Source organism: Mastomys coucha, unplaced genomic scaffold (assembly GCF_008632895.1).
Source record: "Mastomys coucha isolate ucsf_1 unplaced genomic scaffold, UCSF_Mcou_1 pScaffold6, whole genome shotgun sequence".
Taxonomy (NCBI): domain Eukaryota; kingdom Metazoa; phylum Chordata; class Mammalia; order Rodentia; family Muridae; genus Mastomys; species Mastomys coucha.
Window position 1 is genome coordinate 24,578,069 of NW_022196912.1, and position 5,413 is coordinate 24,583,481.

Below are 5,413 nucleotides of genomic sequence, written 5' to 3' on the forward strand. Positions count from 1 at the left end.
AGGAAGTAGCTTAAGAGACACAACGCCCTTGTTCCCTTTTCATCATTGGCTTCCCCTTCCCTGTTTCTTTCCTTCTCTTTATAATATCAAAAAGGGAGGTATGTTAGCATCAGGACATCCAAAGCCTGTGGTGATGCATGGGTGGGTCCACAGACCTGTTGCCAGGGCAACAGCCACCATATTCCCAGAATCCGTTGGACTCAACTCCCACCTTTACTTGTGGCTGCTATGTCACAACCCATATGGGGAACATTCCTCCATCTTTTCTCTCTCTCCCCCTCCTCTCTTTCCGCTTCACTACCCCCTCTCCCTCTCAATTAAACCTCTTACATGTGGAACTGTTTGGGCCTAGTGTGGTATGTTCTGACGTGACCCGCCATTCTAACACATCACTGAGGGCTGGAATTAAAGGTATGTGTCACAATTGCCTGCCCTCATTTAAATTCTTTTTATTTAAGGTTTACTTTTATGTTATGTGTATGAGCTCTTTGCCTGAATGTGTGCATGTGCACCATATGATGTCTGGTGCTTCCAGGGGTCATAAGAGAGCATCAGATCCTCTGAAACTGGGGATACAGTTATAAGCCACCATATGGGTGCTGGGAACTGAACCTAGGACCTTTGCAAGAACAGCCAGTCAGTGCCCTTAACTGTTGAGCCATCTCTCCATCCCCCTCACTTTTGAACTCTTTTTTTTTTTTAAACTTTTATTGCATTATGATGAGAAAAGTTACATGATATCAATTTATCTGAATTTGTTAATATTTAAAAACATTTTAAGTAAATAAAATTGCATCATTCTTGTTTTCCTTTTGTACCCCAACCCCTCCCAGAAACACCCCTTCAAAACCTACAATACCTTTTTTTGTCATATTCTTTAAAATTTATAAAATATTATAACAATAAAAAAGTATTATAAAAGTTGTTGAATATAAAACAATCAATTTAACAGTCTTTTGTAGATGCTTGTCTACAGCAGTACTGAAAATACATACGTTTTTCTCAATACAAATTTTAACTCTAAACACATTAACTGTATATTTCAAAATAATACATCACTACCAGTATTTTCTTAAATGAACATAAATATATAAAGTATTTTTGTTTGTTTGTTTGTTTGTTTTGTATTTAGTAGAGCTTAAAATCTTGGATCTTACTGTGGTACAAGGCCAAAATAAGAACAATTTTTAGACATTGGATTTCATTGTAATAAGGCTGTACTTCAATGACCCTCAAATCACCAAAGGATTTTACCTCCATCATAGCTAAGCTGAGGGTTGACAGTTCTGCTGTGCCAAGAAATGAATTATAGGCACGATTTTTGGATACAGACTTCCTGCTATGGTCAAAGCTATTTGACTTGAGTGAGCGAGTTTATTCTCAGCCCACAGATGTGGAGAGCTGCGGTGTGCCATGCCTTAAAGATGAAACAGGCTCCCACCTTCCGCTCGGACAGCAAGCGCTCTCAATGACAAGCAAGTCCTTAATTGGCTGTGCTTGTCAGTAGCCTATCTGCAGTACCTACGTGGTTCCCAAGGGTTGGTTGGGCAGGAGTACTTACTTAAGCCTGGTGGGCTTTTCCCTGGAGTCAGTCAGTCAGAAGAAGTTTTTCAAGGAGCCTGATTAAAAGCTGTTTGGAGGAGAGCTCAAGGAGTCACATCTTTTTTGCCGGTTGAGAGAGACGTGACACACAGAGAACAGGTTACACTGGCTGGCATTTTGTGTTCTTATAGAGTCTGTATGACATCTGCCCAGGATCTTCTGAGTCTCTGGTGAGAAGTCTGGTGTAATTCTGATAGGGCTGCCTTTATATGTTACTTGACCTTTTTCCCTTACTGCTTTCAGTATTTTTTCTTTCTTTTGTGCATTTGGTGTTTTGATTTTCATGTGATAGGAGGAATTTCTTTTCTGGTCCAGTTTATTTGGAGTTCTGTAGGCTTCTTGTATGTTCATGGGCATCTCTTTCTTTAGGTTAGGGAAGTTTTCTTCTATAATTTTGTTGAAGATATTTAGTGGCCCATTACCTTGGGAGTCTTCGCTCTCTTCTATACCTATTATCCTTAGGTTTGGTCTTCTCATTGCGCCCTGGATTTCCTGGATGTTTTGGGTTAGGAGCTTTTTGCTTTTTACATTTTCTTTGACTGTTGTGTCAATGTTGTCTATGGTGTCTTCTACCCAGGAGATTGTCTCTTCTATCTCTTGTATTCTGTTGGTGATGCTTGCATCTACGACTCCTGATTTCTTTCCTAGGTTTTCTATCTCCAGGGTTGTCTCTCTTTCTGATTTCTTTATTGTTTCAATTTCCATTTTTAGATTCTGGATAGTTTTGCTTATTTCCTTCACCTGTTTGATTGTGTTTTCCTGTAGCTCTTTAAGGGATTTTTGTGTTTCCTCTTGAAGGGCTTCCAACTGTTCTCCTGTATTTTTTTGAGGATGCTATTTATGTCTTTCTTAAAGTCCTGTATCATCATCATGAGAAGTGATTTTATATCTGGATCTTGCTTTTCCGGTGTGATGGTATGTCCAGGACTTGCAATGGTGGGAGTACTGGGTTCTGATGATGCCAAGTAACCTTGGTTTGTGTTGCTTATATTCTTACGCTTGCTTCACATCATCTGGTTATCTCTAGTGCTACCTGCCCTTGCTAAATCTGACTGGAGCCTGTCCTTCTTATGATCTGGGTTGTGTCAGAACTCCTCAGAGTCAAGCTGTCTCTGTAATCCTGTTATTCTGGGATCCTGTGACCCTGAGCTTGTTAGAGCACCTGGGATTGGAGTGTCCTCTGGGTGTTTTGGGAATGACTGCAGAGTTTGAGCCCAAGGTCTACTCAGGGCACTGGCCAGCCCAGACAAACCAGAAGCAACCTGAGCCAGAGTGTCTGTGTGTCTAGTCCTGCTGGTCCCAGTTACTCCTGGTATTTGGACAGATGTTGTGTCCTCCTTACCTCTGATCCTGGGCTTGTTAGAGCACCTGGGAGTGGAGCTTCCTCTGGGTGTTGTGGGACTGGCTGTAGAGCTTGTGCCCAAGGTCTGCTCAGGGCACCAGCTCAGACAGACTGGAAGAAACCTGAGCCACTGGGCTGACAGAGTTCCTGTGTGCCTGGTCCTGCTGGTCCCAATTACTCCCAGTGTTGGGGCAGATGTTATGTCCTCCTTACCTCTGATCCTGTGCGTGTTAGAGAGCTTGGGAGTGTGTCAACCTATGAGGGCTGTGCACTTTAACTGAACATGGCAATATATTCACTCTTTTGAACTTTACATCATTTAATGTCAAATAATGAAGCAAATCCCAACAGCATATACAAAAACAGCTTTGCAGTTACAGAGGACTGTTTCCCACACTGATTAATCCAGGCAGCTAACTCACTGGTTTATGCAACTTTATTGAAGAAAAATAAATCAATTACTAGGAGAGCTATTAGTTCATCACTCATCCATTGACAACTTGCATCATTTGTTCAGTGCTATAATAAACAGTACTGAAATACAGATTAACTAATAGCTCCAAGCCTCCTAACAATTTAAAAGAAAATTGTAAAATGTTTTGAGACCCTATTTTGGAATACAAATGACTTCCAATTTCCATCCTCTGTAGAACAAGAACAGATCATTCCTTTATTGATATGCATAAAATATGTCACATTTTCTGTTCTGCTGATGCTATAATTCAGTACCAATTCTGCAGCCACTTCAGTTATGAACATAAACTATATCATGTAATCTCAAACCTCTAACAGTGAAAGGTTTAAACAAGAATGGATGCTGCTAGAATAATGTTTCCTTTGATGTGACAGCTCAGCATCCATCTCCCTTCCCCTCAGATGGCTTCTTCAGCCTGTTAGAGCAGTGAGGATTGGTTTAGTCTCATAACCAAATTAGAGTGAAGATATTTGCCACATAATACACATGCTTCAGCTTAAAAAAAAAATTCTGAAACTTGTGCAACTGTTCTCTTGTAATACTTTACAGTTTCTAAAAGCAGTTATTGTCCAAAGCTGGAAGAACTTACGTCTTCTCAGATGAGCATGTGAATGAATGGAGGGAGGTAAACAAAAAATAAAATTAAAAATGATGAGGTCTGATAGGGGAGCAGCTGGATAAGATGATCGTAAAAAAAGGAGCAGTAATTTAAAGTTTATTACAGCTACAATGCAGTTTATTCTGACTTTAAGATAGCACCACATGGCACACTTCTGAGACCTTTCCCGAGATTTTCTGTTGTATCTCTGTTTTATAGATCCATGCAATCCCTGGCACTAGGGGTCATCTGAGTTTGGATCACATAGCAGTGAACAAATGGATAAAAGCACTCAGAAATAAAGCAGGAGACCACTGTGATCTTAGAACCTCCAAACAAATGCTGCCATTACTGTTAATATTTGGATGATAAATTATTCTTGTAAATGCAACCTTAGGTGGTTTGAAGGGGTAGTCCGTAGGAAAATGGATTGTCAACACAACTCCTTGATATGGGCTGCCATTAGGTCCCATAATTGTGGCTTGCCAGTGAAACATATCATTCAACTGGACCTGCAGAACATTTGGAAGGTCACGGGCCAAATCACTAAGTTCCTTTTCAGCGCCATAGTCTGTGCTTTTTGCTGGGCTTCTCACTATGCTGATGTGTACTCAAAGGTCCGGGCAAAACTCTTGATTATCTAGGCCACGGGGGAAAGATTGTCTCCTCTTCTCACAAGGGCTCTGCCAGACACAGGCACGTGCACGGCACAACCACAAGATGTCCACTCTGATGGAACTACTGCCAGGTTCCACATTCGCCCTCTCCCCTCCCCCCATTCACCGCCTCGTGTCCGCCAACGCCTCCGTCACGAGCACAGGGCAAGCTGACAGTTAGTTGAAGGGGAGCAGTTTGCCTCCCTAGTCCAGGCCGAGTGGACGCGCCACACCCTCTTGCCATCTCTCTGTTGGAACAGCACCATCTTACTAAACCTATCTTGGTCAGACTGGGAGGTCGGGGGATAGAGGTGGGTCATGGGCTTACTGGGGGACTGGTCAGGTCTTAATTAGGTTTTAGGATGAAGATTGTTCCAGCTTCCTCAATTAAAAATAGAAGCGAATCTACATTAGCTTTAGTGTAACAGATACCTCAACATTAATGGAGTCACAAGGGATTTTGGAGTTCTGTACTTAGAATCTGGAAGAGACCAGTTTGTGTTTCTCCCTCCTCCTCCCTCTCCCTCTCTCTGTCTCTCTCTTTCACACACACACACACACACACACACACACACACACACACACACAAAGGAAGAGAAACTGAGGCAAAGAAATTGGCTCTCATGGCTCCTATGAAATTCATAGACAAACTCAGGTAAAAGTTAGTGTCATTGTCCTGAGTCCGCAGCAAAGGGCAGGCTAGGAAAATGGGTACACCTTTTGTGCTTCACTCCTGTGGA

At 41.9% G+C, this 5,413-nt stretch overlaps 1 long non-coding RNA gene and 1 pseudogene across 1 annotated transcript in view; one reads left to right on the forward strand and one right to left on the reverse strand.

Annotated features, from left to right (window-relative positions):
• Window positions 1-3,816: 3,816 nt before the first annotated feature.
• Window positions 3,817-4,532, reverse strand: LOC116080512 (annotated as a pseudogene).
• A 291-nt stretch (window positions 4,533-4,823) lies between these two features.
• Window positions 4,824-5,413, forward strand: part of LOC116080670 — a 13,770-nt gene continuing 13,180 nt past the window's right edge. The window contains exon 1 of the long non-coding RNA XR_004114527.1: window positions 4,824-4,984. This is a non-coding gene — a long non-coding RNA (uncharacterized LOC116080670). The remainder of the gene's footprint in view (window positions 4,985-5,413) is intronic.